General features: G+C 45.6%; 1 protein-coding gene across 1 annotated transcript in view; it reads right to left on the bottom strand.

The window, feature by feature from the left end:
• LOC145337171 (synaptosomal-associated protein 25) overlaps positions 1 to 13398 on the bottom strand; it is a 233163-nt gene extending 219765 nt beyond the window's left edge. Inside the window, exon 1 of the mRNA XM_080181962.1 lies at positions 13310 to 13398. The gene's annotated coding sequence lies outside the window, so the exon portion shown is untranslated. The remainder of the gene's footprint in view (positions 1 to 13309) is intronic.
• Between the last annotated feature and the right edge of the window lie 1819 nt (positions 13399 to 15217).

Raw genomic sequence — 15217 nt, 5'->3', positions numbered from 1 at the left:
TAAAAGATGCCCTCATAAGAACAGGATATGGCGCTCGACTCATCGATTGACAGTTCCAACACGCCACAGCAAAAAACCGCACCGACCTCCTCAGAAGACAAACACAGGACACGGTGGACAGAGTACCCTTCATCGTCCAGTACTTCCCCAGAGCGGAGAAGCTACGACATCTTCTCCAGAGTCTTCAACACATCATTGATGGAGACGAACATCTCGCCAGGGCCATTCCCACACCCACACTTCTTGCCTTCAAACAACCGCACATCCTCAAACAGACCATTGTTCGCAGCAAAGTACCCAGCCTTTAGGAGAACAGTGACCACAACACCACACAACCCTGTCACAGCAACCTCTGCAAGACATGCCAGGCCATCGAAATGGATGACATCATCATAGGTGAGAACACCATCCACCAGGTACACAGTACATACTCTTGCAACTCGAACAACGTTGTCTACCTGATACACTGCAGGAAAGGGTGTCCCGAAGCATGGTACATTGAGGAGACCATGCAGACACTAAGACAATGGATGAACGAACATCGCTCAACAATCACCAGGCAAGACCGTTCCCTTCCCGTCGGCAAACACTTCAGTGGTCATGGGCATTCGGTCTCTGACCTTTGGGTAAGCGTTTTCCAAGGCGGCCTTCATGACACACAGCGCAGAGTCGCTGAGCAGAGACTGATAGCCAAGTTCCACACACATGAGGACGGCCTCAACCGGGATCTTGGGTTCATGTCGCACTATCTATAACCCCTATGACTTGCCTGGGTTTGCAAAACCTCACTTACTGTCCTGTCTGGAGACAATACACATCTCTTTAATCTATGCCTCATGGTCTTTCCACTCACATTGTCTGCATCTTTAAGACTTGAATAGCAGGTTAGTTGTAAAGACTCGCATTCTAATCAGTAATCTATAAACTGTGTGTGCTGTTATACGCTCTGTCTGAGGCCGGATCTCTCCATTCACCTGACGAAGGGACAAACCCCGAAAGTTTGTGGGTTTACTATCAAATAAATTGGTTGACTTTAACCTGGTGTTGTTTTCTTTAGAGTAGAGAAGGCTGAGGGGGGACATGGTCAAGGTGTGTAAGAGTATGAGGGGTATGGACAAGGTGAGTAAGGAGCAGCTGTATCCCTTGGTTGAGGGGTCAATCATGAGAGGGGAATAGTTTTAGGTTGGGGGTAGGTGATTTGAGAATTTATTTTCACTCAGAGGGTGGTGGGAGTCTGCAATGCGCTGTCTGGGAAGGTAGCGGAAGCTGGAAACCTCACAACCTTTAAAAAATATTTGGATGAGCAACTGAAATATCTAACATTCAAGGATACAAGACAAGTGCAGGAAAATGGGATTAGCACGTCTTAAGTGGTAGATATTGTCAGTGCAGATTTGATGGGCCGAAGGGCCTTTTCTGCACTATACAACTCTCTGACTGTCTGACTCTATGAGGGCAGTACCTCTGACAGTGAGTTTCCTCATTTCTGTACAGTCTTGTCACCCTAGGTTTTGTATTCAATTATCTTGGAGAGAGGTATAGTCCCACAATCTTCTGATCCAAAGCCAGTGAGGTTTACATTTGAATTCAAGATGTCCTTCATGAGTGTTGTGTATCATCTGATCTATAAACATCAGCTGTGGTTCAGTTGGTAATATTCTTGGCTGAGTCCATAGGTTCCCAACTCACGGACTTCAGTACAAAATCCAAGCTGAAATTCCAGGGCAGTACCAATGGGAGGGCCACACTGTCTGAGGTATTATCTTTCGGATGAGATATTAAGCTGTCCCCTCATATAAGGTCCAACTGCAGGCACTAAGATAGGAAACAGAAGTCTCCTCTGGCACTATGGCAGGAAACAGGAGAATGTACTTCAGAGTCTGTATAAGGTTCCGGTCAGACCCCATTTGGAGTAACGCGAGCAGTTTTGGGCCCCATATCTAAGCAATGATGTGCTGGCCTTGGAAAGGGTCCAGAAGAGGTTCACAAGAATGAAGAGCTTGTCGTATGAGGAACAGTTGAGGACTCTGGGTCGTACTCATTGGAGTTTAGAAGGATGGGGTGGGGGATCTTATTGAAACTTACAGGATACTGTGAGGCCTGGATAGAGTGGTCGTGGTGAGCACGTTTCCACTAGTAGGCAAAACTAGAACCAGAGGGCACAACCTCAGGCTAAAGGGACAAACCTTTAAAACAGAGATGGGGAAGAATTTCTTCCGCCAGCGAGTGGCAAATCTGTGGAACTCTTTCCGCAGAAGGCTGTGGGGGCCAGGTCATTGAGTGTCTTTAAGACAGAGATAGATAGGTTCTTGATTAACAAAGGGATCAGAGGTTATGGGGAAAAGGCAGGAGAATGGGGATGAGAAAAATATCAGCCATGATTGAATGGGCCCTGTGGCCTAATTCTGCTCCTATGTCTTATGGTATTATGGAAACAAGGGTCTCCTCTAGCATGTGATGGGAAACAGGAGACTCCTCAGGCTTTATGATAGGAAATGGGAGTCTCCTCTGGCTTGATGCTAGGATTATATGGAGATGCCGTTGTTGGACTGGGGTAAACACAGGTTAAAGTCCAACAGGTTTATTTGGTAGCATAAGCTTTCAGAGTGTCACTCCTTCTTCAGGTGAGTCAGTCACCTGAAGAAGGAGCAGTCCTCTGAAAGCTTGTGCTATCAAATAAACCTGTTGGACTTTTACCTGGTGTTGTGAGACTTCTTACTGTGATGGGAAACAGGAGTTCTCTCTGGCACCATTGCCTGACACGACGGGACAGCCAATTGTGTTTGCCTTGTGCATCTTTGGGAGGCACAAGGCAATTCAAAGATATTGTGTATTCAAATATACATAAGGCAAACATACCTGGCCATCCCATCGCATCAGGCAATGGGACCCCGTGCAAGAACCTCTCCGGCTACGTCGAGGGCATCCTGAATTGTACAAAGAACCCCCAGCTTTTGTCGCGACACTACGGATTTCCTACAGAAACTCAGCGCACATGGAGCAGTTGAACCAGGAGCACTCCCTGTCACAATGGATGTCTTGGCACTCTACACCAGCATTCCCTGCGACGATGGCATTGCTGCAACTGCCTCAGTACTCAACGCCGACAACTGCCAGTCTCCAGATACAATTTTACAACTCGTCCACAATGTCTTCACCTTCAACAACCAGTTCTTCATCCAGACACACGGAACAGCCAGGGGACCAAATTTGCACCTCAATATGACAACATCTTCATGCACAGGCTTGAACAAGACTTCTTCACTGCACAGGACCTTCAACCGACGCTATACACTAGATACAGCAATGACATTTTCTTCCTTTGGACTCATGGTGAACAATCACTGAAACAACTATATGACGACATCAACAAGTTCAATCTCACCATCAGACTCACCATGGACTATTCTCCGGAATCTTGGACACATGCATCTCCATCAAGGACGGTCACCTCAGCACCTCACTGTAACGCAAGCCCACAGATAACCTCACGATGCTCCACTTTCCAGCTTCCACCCTAAACATGTTAAAGAAACCATCCCCTACGGACAAGCCCTCCGTACACACAGGATCTGCTCAGATGAGGAGGATCGCAACAGACACCTCCAGACACTGAAAGATGCCCTCATAAGAACAGGATATGGCGTTCGACTCATTGATCAACAGTTCCGACATGCCACGTGAAAAACCGCACCAACCTCCTCAGAAGACAAACACGAGACACGGCGGACAGAGTACCCTTCGTCGTCAAGTACTTCCCCGGAGCAGAGACATCTTCTCTGGAGCCTTCAACATGTCATTGATGATGACATCTTCTCTGGAGCCTTCAACATGTCATTGATGATGACAAACATCTCACCAAGGCCATCCCCACATTTCCACTTCTTGCCTTCAAACAACCGCACCACCTCAAACAGAGCATTGCCACAGCAAACTACCCAGCCTTCATGAGAACAGTGACCACACAGCCCTGCCACAGCAACCTCTGCAAGATGTACCGGATCATCGACACCGATGCCGTCATCTCACGTGAGAACACCATCCACCAGGTACATGGTACATACTCTTGCAACTCAGCCAACATTGTCTACCTGATACGCTGCAGGAAAGGATGTCCCAAGGCATGGTGTAATGGGGAGACCATACACACACTATGACAATGGATGAATAAACACCGCTCGACAATCACTAGGCAAGAGTGTTCTCTTCCTCTTGGTCACGGGCATTCGGCCTTTTGCGTGGGCTTGCAAAATCTCACTAATTGTCCTGTCGGGAGACAATACCATTTAACCTGACAATACCATTGAACCACTCTTTAACCTGTGCTTAACGCTCTGTCCACTCACATTGTCTGTATCTTTAAGACTTGATTACCTGTAAAGACTTGCATTCCAACCATTATTCTGTAAATTGAGTTTGTGTCTTTATATGCCCTGTTTGTGAACAGAACTCCCACTTACCTGACGAAACGAGCGCTCTGAAAGCTAGTGACTTTTGCTACCAAATAAACCTGTTGGTCTTTAACGTGGCGTCGTGAGACTTCTTACTGTGTTTACCCCAGTCCAACGTCAGCATCTCCACATCATGACCATGGTAGGAAACAGGAGTCTCCTCTGGCACCATGATAGTCCCCCCCACCGCCCTTCCCCCTCCCCTCCCCGAACTAGAGAGGGACTAATATTCTGGCAGGAGATTTGCTACAGCCACTCAGGAGGGTTTAATCTTGTTTGGGGTGGGGAGTGCCCCAAACAGTAGGGAGACAGAAGAGAAGGTTGAGGACAACACAGAAGTTAAAGAGAGCACATTAAATAGTAAAGGCAGTGACAGTAATCCTAGAACTAGATAGATCAGGCAAAAGCAAGAGAGCACAGGAAGTCCAGATTAAACTGCATTTATTTCTATGCAAGAGGCCTGACGGGCAAGGCAGATGAACTCAGGGCATGGGACTGGAATATTTTAGCAATTACTGACACATGGCTGCGGGAAGGATAGGATTAACAGCTCAATGTTCCAGGGTACAGATGCTATAGGAAAGATAAAACAGAAGGAAAGAGAGGAAGGGGAGTTTCATTTTTGATTAAGGAAAATATCACGGCGGTACTGAGAGAGGGTATATCCGCGGGTTCGCCCATTGAGTCTCTTTGGGTAGAACTGAGGAATAAGAATGGGGAAATCACTTTGATAGGGTTGTAGCATAGATCCCCAAATAGTCGGTAGGAAATTGAGGAGTAAGTATGTAAGAAGATTACAGATAGCTCCAAGAAAAATAGGGTGGTAATAGTAGGGGATTTTAACTTTCCCAACATTGACTGGGACAGCCATAATATTAGAGGCTTGGATGGAAAGAAATTTGTTGACTGCATTCAGGAGGAATTTCTCATTCAGTATGTGGATGGCCGGACTAGAGAGGGGGAAAACTTGACCTCCTCTTGGGAAATAAGGATGGGCAGGTGACAGAAGTGTCAGTGAGGGATCACTTTGGGACCAGTGACCATAATTCTATTAGCTTTAAGATACCTATGGAGAATGATAGGTCTGGTCCAAAAGTTAAAATTTTAATTTGGGGCAAGGCCAATTTTGATGGTACCAGGCAGGAATTTTCAACAGTTAATTGGGGGGGTTTGTGGGAAGGCAAAGGGAGTCTGGTAAGTAGGAGACTTTCAAAAGTGTGTTAACCAGGGTTCAAGGTCAGCACATTCCGCTTAGAGTGAAGGGCATGGCTGTTTGAAGTAGGGAACCCTGGATGACACAGGATATTGAGGCCTTGGTCAAGAAGAAGAGGTACATGACATGCATAGACAGCTAGGATCAAGTGAATCCCTTGAAGAGTATAGAGGGTCTAGGAGTAGAATTAAGAGAGAAATCAGGAGGGCAAAAAGGGGGCACTAGATTGTTTTGGCATATAAAGCAAAGGAGAATCCAAAGAGCTTCTACGAATACATAAAGGGCAAAAGAGTAACTTGGGAGAGGGTAGGACCTCTTAAGGATCAACAAGGTCATCTATATGTGGATCCACAAGAGATGGGTGAGATCCTAAATGAATATTTCTCCTCAGTATTCACTGTTGAGAAAAGCATGCATGTTAGGGAACTTGGGGAAATAAATAATGGTGTCTTGAGGAGTGTACATATTACAGAGAAGGAGGTGCTGGAAGGCTTAAAGCGCATTAAGGTAGATAAATCCCCAGAACCTGATGAAGTGTATCCCAGGACACTGTGGGAGGCTAGGGAGGAAATTGCAGGTCCCCTAGCAGAGATATTTGAATCATCGATAGTCACAGGTAAGGTGCCTGAAGATTGGAGGGTGGCAAATGTTAGGCCTTTGTTTAAGAAAGGCTGCAGGGAAAAGCCTGGGAACAACAGGCCAGTGAGCCTCACATCTGTAGTGGTTAAGTTATTTGAAGCTATCTTGAGAGACAGGATCTACAAGCACTTAGAGACACAAGGACTGATTAGGGGCAGTCAGCATGCTTTGAGAGTGGAAAATCATGTCTCACAAATTTGATTGAGTTTTTTGAAGGGGTACTCAAGAAGGTAGATGAGGGCAGTGCAGTTGATGTTGTTTACATGGACTTTAGCAAGGCCTTTGACAAGGTACGGCATGGTAGGTTGCTGCATAAGGTTAAATCTCAAAGGATCCAGGGTGAGATGTCTAAATGGATACAAAATTGATGACAGAACATGGTTGTAGAGGGTTGTTTTTCAAACTGGAGGCCTGTGACCAGTGGTGTGCCTCAGGGGTCAGTGCTGGGTCCACTGTTATTTGTCATGTATATTAATGGTTTGGATGAGAATTTAGGAGGCATGGTTAGTAAGTTTGCAGATGACACCAAGATTTGTGGCATAGTGGACAGTGAAGAAGGTTATCTAGGATTGCAGTGGGATCTTGATCAATTGGGCCAGTGGGCTGACGAATTGCATATGGAGTTTAATTTAGATAAATACGAGGTGATGCATTTTGGTAGATCAAACCAGGGCAGGACTTACTCAGTTAATGGTAGGGCATTGGGCAGAGCTACAGAACAAAGAGATCTAGAGGTACATGTTCATAGCTCCTTGAAATTGGAGTCACAGGTGGACAGAGTGGTGAAGAAGGCATTCGGCATGCTTTGTTTCATTGGTCAGAACATTGAATACAGGAGTTGGGATGTCTTGTTGAAGTTGTACAAGACATTGGTAAGGTACAGTTCTGGTCATCACTCTATTATAGAAAGGATACTATTAAACTAGAAAGACTGCAGAAAAGATTTACTAGGCTGTTATTTGATGGTTTGAGTTATAAGGAGAGGCTGGATAGACTGGGACTTTTTTCACTGGAATATAGGAGGCTAAGAGGTGATCTTACAGAGCTCTATAAAATAATGAGGGCAAAGATCGGCTAGATGGTCAATATCTTTTTCCAAAAGTAGGGAAGTGTAAGACTAGAGGGCATAGGTTTAAGGTGAGAGGGAAAAGATACAAAAGGGTTCAGAGGGTCAATTTTTTTCACACGGAAGGTGTTGAGTGTCTGGAACAAGCTGCCAGAGATAGTAGTATAGGCAGGTACAATTTTGTCTTTTAAAAAGCATTTAGACAGTTACATGGGTAAGATGAGTATAGAGGGATATGGGCCAAATGCAGGCAATTGGGACTAGCTTGGGTTAAAGGGGTGGCATGGACATGTCGGGCCAAAGGGCCTGTTTCCATGCTGTAAACCTCAATAACTCTATGAAACAGGAATCTCCTCTGACAATACAATAGAAAACAAGAGTCTCCTCTGGCACTATGATAGGATGATGTGGAGATGCCGGCATTGGACTGGGGTACACACAGTAAGATATCTCACAACACCAGGTTAAAGTCCAACAGGTTTATTTGATAGCAAAAGCTACTAGCTTTCGGAGCACTCGCTGCTCCTTCGTCAGGTGCTTGGGACTTCAGTTCACAAACAGGGCATATAAAGACACTAACTCAATTTATAAAATAATGGTTGGAATGCGAGTCTTTACAGGTAATCAAGTCTTAAAAGGTGTTAAGCACAGGTTAAAGAGATGTGTGTTGTCTCCAGACAGGATAGTTAGTGAGATTTTGCAAATCCAGGCAAGTTGTGGGGGTTACAGATAGTGTGACATGAGCCCAAGATCCTGGTTGAGGCCGTCCTGTACGCGGAACTTGGCTATCAGTCTCTGCTCAGTGACTGTGCTGTAGTTTGTCGTGAAGGCCATTTTGGAGAACGCTTACCTGAAGATCAGAGGCCGAATGCCCAATAGAAAACAGGGGTCTCCTCTGGCACTATGGTAGGAACCAGGAGTCTCCACTGCCACAATGGGAGAAAACGAGGATCTCCTCTGGCACAATGGAATAACAGTAAGAAGTCTCACAACACCAGGTTAAAGTCCAACCAATTTATTTGATAGTAAGCCCACAAGCTTTCAGGGTTTGCCCCTTCGTCAGGTGAGCGGAGAGTTCTGGACTCTCTCAAAGCTATGTGAGACCAGAACTTCTGTGTGTACATGTTTGCTCGAGTTTATTAGCTAAGTAGTGTTTTTGGTAGTTGCGTATGTTTTACTTTGTTTATTTATTAGTCACAGTGTTACATTAACACTGCAATGAAGTTACTGTGAAAATCCCCTCGCCGCCACACTCCGGCATCTCTTCGGGTACACTGAGGGAGAATTTAGCACGGCCAATGCACCTAGCCAGCAAATCTTTGGGGACTGTAGGAGGAAACCGGAACACCCGGAGGAAGCGCAGACACGAGGAGACTCTGCACAGACAGTGACCTGAGGCCAGGAATTGAACCCAGGTCCCTGGGTAAGGCAGCAGTGCTAACCACTGTGCCACCATGCTGCACCCTTGTGTACTGATGCTTGTTGACGTATTAAGTCTGCGAAGGCAGAAGTCTCTTCACCAAAATCCCTTTATTTACAACTCTAACAGTAATACACAGAGTGCTACTTGTCAGCAGTCTACCTCCAGGGTGTCAGAGGAACTGGGACTCCCAGTTAAGTACAAGGTAAAGACTCCCTGCTTGGCTCATCAAATGGCCTAATCAGGGAGTTCATATTCCAATAGGCCAACCTCAATGGCCTGATTGAAGTCATTACAGTTAAGTGAATATAAACTCTGTACTAGATGTTTTCTATTAAAATTACTCTATGTGCTGAAGCAGTGCTGTCATAATTCTTTGACAAAGGGACAATTGGAATCCAAACATCAGCTCTTTTCTCTCCTTACAGGTGCTGCCAGACCTGCTGAGATTTTCCAGCATTTTCTCTTTTGGTTTCAGGTTTCAGCACCCGCAGTAATTTGTTTTTATTTATTGACATAATTCTACCTGTGGCCAAGCAGAAACTTCTGTTGGTCAACACGATAGAAATATCATTGTCAGTCTCGGTGATGCAGCGACGTACTGACGGGAGGCCAGACATTCTGCACAGTAAGTCATAGGATCATCGGCGATGAAGATAACCCTGGATTGAAGTCATCAAGATCCCAGAAAACAAGAAGAAGCCAGACTGATGGAGGCCTGGGTGGAGATTGCTTGTCACCTTCTCAGTTGATTTTGGAGAACAGGGAAATGGGAGGGCATAGCATCAAAAAAGGCAGAGAGATTCCCAAGCAGAAAAATCTAAAATTAACTTGTGCAGAGGATGATTGGTGGGTTGCACTTTCAGTTATTTTTGCATTTCCATTCCAATTTTAATTTGAACATCCACCCAGAAAATTAATTCCCCTGGCTACAAATCTGATTTCCCATATGTACATAAGTATCATGGTGACATGCTGTAGATTTACATTTAATCCGTTTTAAAATTAAACCTTGCTCAAGATTGATGTCTAGCAGCCAAGGAAATATTGGAAAATAAAGCATGCAGCAAGCTTGTCGGTAATTGCCACTTTCTTATTTGAAATACTAAGCTGTTTTTCTCCTTTCAATAGAATCAGATAATAAATATCAAGGCTATTCTGCTCTCGAAAGAGTTATCCAATTAGTCCTGCACCTCTGCTCTTTCCCCACAGTCCTGAAATGACTTCAAGACTTTTGTATTTGTTCTTGGGATGTGGACATCACTGGCTAGGCCAGCATTTATTGCCCATCCCTAATTGCCTTCAGAAGGTGCTGGTGAGCTGCCATCTTGAACTGCTGCAGTCCATGTGATGTAGGCATGTCCACAGTGCTGTGCGGAAGGAAGTTCCAGGATTTTGACCCAGCAACAATGAAGAAATGGCTAATATATTTCCAAGTTAGGATGATGTGTGGTTTGGAGGGGAAGTTAATGGTGGCCAGGACTGTGATAGAATACTCCCCACTTGCCTGAATGAGTGAAGCTCCAACAACCCAAGAAGCTTGACACCATCCAGATGGTGATGTACCCATGCATTTGCTGCCCTTGTCCTTCTAAATTGTAGAGGTTGCAGGTTTCGAAGGAGCTGTCGAATTTAGTGAGTTACTGCGTTGCATCTTGCACAGTGTACACACTATAGAATCCACAGAATCACTGAATCCTGCAGCGCAGGAGGCCATTCAGCCCATAGAGCCTGTACCGACTCTCCAAAACAGCATCTTACCCAGCCCAGTCTCCAACTTAAGTTTAAAGTTTATTACTGTGAAAATTGCTTCTCTGTAATCTCCACACCTCTGTAATCCCGTATGTTTACCATGGCTAAGCCACCTAACCTGCACATCTTTTAGCTGTGGGAGGAAACCTGAGCACCTGGAGGAAACCCACTCAGGCTTGGGGAGAACGTGCAAACTCCCCACAGTCACCCACGGGTGGAATCAAACCTGGATCCCTTGTGCTGTGAGGCAGCGGTGCTAACCACTGTCCCACCATGCCACCTGCATTGTGCAATGGAGGGAGTTTAAAGTGGTGGATGGGGTGCCAATCAAGTGGGAAGCTTTGTCCTGGATGGTGTCAAGCATCTTGAGATTCTTTCAAGCTGAACTCATTCAGGCAACTGGAGAGCATTCTGTCACACTTCTGACTTGTGCCTTGCAGATGGTGGACAGACAAGGCATAACTCAGAATTATGCTCCTTTGGGAGCTTCTTCCAAAGCCGTGACCTCAACCACCAGGAAGGACAAGGGCCGCAGATGTGTGGGAACACTAGCACCTGGATGGTGTTGGGCTTCTGTAATTATGTTGGAACTGCTCTGCTAGCCACAGAATTTATATATCTGGTCTGGTTCTGTACTGAGAGCAATGGAAAACTGGGTGGCAGACAGGAAAAAGAAGAATAGGAATAAACAGGTCTTTTTTGAAATGGCAGGTAGTAACTACAGGGATCAGTGCTGGGACCCAAGCTATTCACAACATATATTAATGATTTAGATGAGGGAATTATCTCCAAATTTGCAGATGACATAAAGTTTTGTGGGACGGTGAGCTGTGAGGAGGATGCAGAAATGCTTCAGCATGATTTGGACAAGTTGCGTGGGCAAAAGCATTACAGTATAATGTGGATAAATGTGAGGTTATCCACTTCGGTAGCAGAAACAGGAAGGCAGATTATTATCTGAATGGCTATAAATTAAGTGATGTGTGAATGTGCAACATGATATGAGTGTCCTCATACACCAGTTACTAGAGATAAGCGTGCAGGTTCAGCTGGTGTCAAAAAAGGCAAATGGTATGTTGGCCTTCACAGTGAGAGGATTCAAGTACAGGAGCAGATATGTCTTGCTGCAATAATACAGGGTCTTGGTGAGGCCACATCTGGAATACTGTGTACATTTTTGGTCCCATAATTTGAGGAAGGATGGTCTTGTTACAGAAGAAGTGCAGAAAATGTTTACCAGACTGATTCCTGGGAGGATAGGACTGATTTAAGAGGAGAAAGTGAGTCGCTTAGGATTATACTCGCTGGGTTTAAAAGAATGGGGGGGATGGTCTCATAGAAACCTATAAAATTCTAACAGGACTAGACAGGGTAGATATGAGAAGGATGTTCCCGGTGGTCGGGGTTTCTAGAGTGAGAGGTCATAGTCTAAGGATATAGGGTAAACATTTTAGGATTGAGATGAGGAGAAATTTCTTCACCAGAGAGTGGTGAGCCTGTGGAATTCCCTAACAGAGAAAGCAGTTGGGGTCAAAACATTGTGTGTTTTCAAGGATTTAGATATAGCTCTTTGGGCAAACGGAATCAAAGGATATTGGGGGAAGGTGAGATCATTTGTACAATCAGCCACGATCATCGTGAATGGCAGAGCAGGCTTGAAGAATAGCCTACTCCTATTTTCTAAGTTCCTATGGTTTAGCTTCTGACTGTTAGTGACTGTCAGGATGTTGATTATGGGGGATTTATTGATGGTAATATCATTGAATGTAGAGAATATGGTTGGATTCTCTCTTGCCAGAGTTGGTCCTTGCTTGGCACTTGCATGATGTGAATGTTACATGTCATCACGGACATCCCCACTTCTGATCAATTCAATTGGTTCAATTCTGGCCTTGGGTGACTGTTTGCACGTTCTCCCCTTGTCTGTGTGGGTTTCCTCCAAATGCTCAGGATTCCTCCCACAGTTGAAAGGTGTGTAGGTTAAGGGGATTGACTGTGCTAAATTCGTGTCCTAAAATGTGTAGGTTAGGTGGATTAGCCATTATGGGCCAAAGGCCTCTTTCTGCACTATAGGGAGTCTATGGCTGTACAATGGAGCACGTCTAACAAATGTTAGAATTCTGTCCCGATGTTCACCCTTTGTCAGACTGGGGACGACTCCAAGTTGGATCATGACAGCGCTTTTCAGTGGCTGTGGAAGCAGCTCTGTCTGTATAGCCTGCAGTCCCAACCTGGGAAACAGGGAATGCGCTGATGCAGAGCTGTTCTGAAGGACAAATCACTTGGCCCAGCATCAACCCTCCTCATCACAACACCTTGCACTAGCTCATATCTCCCAACTGTGTCTCAGGGGGATTTAGCTCAGTCCGAGGTGGGGCTGGGGAGGGTGGGATGGGACTTGTCTCTTCACTCGGTTGCCCCAAAAATAGAATAATTGATAGCAGGAGGAGTCAGAATCAGCTCAGCTCCGGGAGGGTTAATGACACAAGACATTGCAGATACAGCTCCCACCCCCATCAATAAACCCCCAGTGCATCAGAATTAGGGTTTAATTAATATTTATACACACACACATCGCTTCCTTTCCCATTTCCCTGCAGAGTGATAAAGAACAAAAGCGCATTTTCAATGGCAAGCATCCGCTGTGCGTTTTGGCTAAACCCTGTAATCCCTGGAAAAGTGGCATTCCTGACACAGTGAATGTGTGCGGAGAACGCCAGCTCTGTACAAATGACACACGGCTGAATATTTTAAAATGTGTTACCGACCTTATACCTTTCTCCAACCTCACTGAGCCGGTTCTGGACAGGATTCTCTTAGCCACTCCCTCGCTGCTGCTTTGCCTCTCTCCCGTTTTCTCCACAGCATTTAAACCCCCACACTCCCTCCTCCTAAAGGAGGGACAAGGTGGCGCTGGCTCTCTCTCACCCACCCCAGCCAGCAGTGCTGGCTAGCCACAGGGGCACTTGGGCAACAAGGTCCCTGCACCACCCGAGGTGGAGATTTTAAAGTTTAAAGTTTATTTATTAGTCACAAGTAGGCTTACATTAACACTGCAATGAAGTTACTGTGAAATTCCTCTAGTCGCCACACTCAGCACCTGTTCGGGTACACTGAGGGAGAATTTAGCATGGCCAATATGCACCTAACCAGCTTGCCTTTGGGACTGTGGGAGGAAACTGGAGCATCCGGAGGAAACCCACGCAGACACAGGAGAATATGCAAATTCTGCACAGACAGTGACCCAAGCTGGGAATTGAACCTGGGTCCCAGGTGCGGTGAGGCAGCAGTGCTAACCACTGTGCCACCCAACCATGCCACCCAATCTGTAGCCCCCGCCAGCTTGGACAGGTCAAACACAAGCATTTTAAGTCTCCACTGGGTCTATGCATAATTCTATGCTGTTCTATTACATGATTAGTGCAGGATGGAGCTGGTCAGAATACGAGGGAATTTGACTCATACTCCAGAACCTGTGCATAAAAGTCAAGGCTGACACTCCAGTGCAAAACTAGGGGAGTGCCACACTGTCATTAAATGGAAACCCAGTCTACTCAGACAAGGTGGAATGCAAAAGGTCCCTGTTTCAGAAGAAAGGTGGGGGGGGTGTTATTCCTAATGTCCTGGCTTATGTTTATCCCTCAAACAACACGATATATACACACACAGGATGCTGTGTTCATTCCTACCAAGAACATACAAAAGCAAAATACTGCAGATGCTGGAAATATGAAACAAAAACAGAAAATGCTGTCAATACTCTGGGGGATTTGATAAGTTAACCCTATTTCTCCCTCCAAGCCTTGTAACCAAAGCAGTTTCTGGGTGACCTCATAGTATCCAAAATAGATCCTTCTTCTGTGAGGGACTTCAGGAAGTTCGAATGAAGCTCTGTGTATTTATTGATAAAAATACTAATTTCTGTAATCTAAGACACAAACTAGACTTTGGTTGGTAGTTAGTTCCTCCAGAAAACAAGTTTCAGAGGCTAAAGGACAGAAAGTTCCAGAAACCAGGGGGTGAGAAGAGAAGTCCCAGGAAGACGGACGTCAAGGGGAGAAAGAACCAGAATCTGAATAAGCTACTTGTTCACTGAAGTTAAACAAAGGGACAGAGAGAGGCTTCCAGTTAAAGACAGGACTACAAGGTTGCTGATCTGGAAAAGTCAGCTGATAAGAAGCCAGATATTCATTGTGACCCTAATGCTGATGACAAGCTAATGCAGCCTGTGAAATAGTGGTGTTCAGTTGGGTGGCTGTGACAGAGCATGCTTTCACAATAAGAAGGCCTCGACCTAAATAACTCCTTTTTGTGTCTCCGACAAGTTCTAGATCTATTCCCCACCTTACCCAGCTCTCTCCCGTCCCCTGGCCCCCAGCATCACATCACACTAGCCCACACCGCTCCAACACAGACACAAATACTTTGGAAGGGTGTGGCACACGTAGAATCCATGGAACAGGGTGAAAGTCACTGCACCAGAGAGAAAGAGGAAATGTCAGTCAGAGATACCTGTGCAGAGTCCTGCTCAAAGGAGAGAGGAAGATCACGATAATATTCCTGGAGGGGCAGGGGGTGGGCAGAAATATAGAGCCTTAGCAGTCACTTTTCAGGGCACAGCATTTGTCCAATTGAGGGGCAGCGATGGCCTAGTGGTATTATCACTAGACTATCAA

This window comes from Carcharhinus amblyrhynchos, unplaced genomic scaffold, assembly GCF_965287045.1.
Source record: "Carcharhinus amblyrhynchos unplaced genomic scaffold, sCarAmb.v2.hapA scaffold_44, whole genome shotgun sequence".
In the NCBI taxonomy this organism is placed as follows: Eukaryota; Metazoa; Chordata; class Chondrichthyes; order Carcharhiniformes; family Carcharhinidae; genus Carcharhinus; species Carcharhinus amblyrhynchos.
This window is presented reverse-complemented; position numbering and strand designations above follow the sequence as displayed.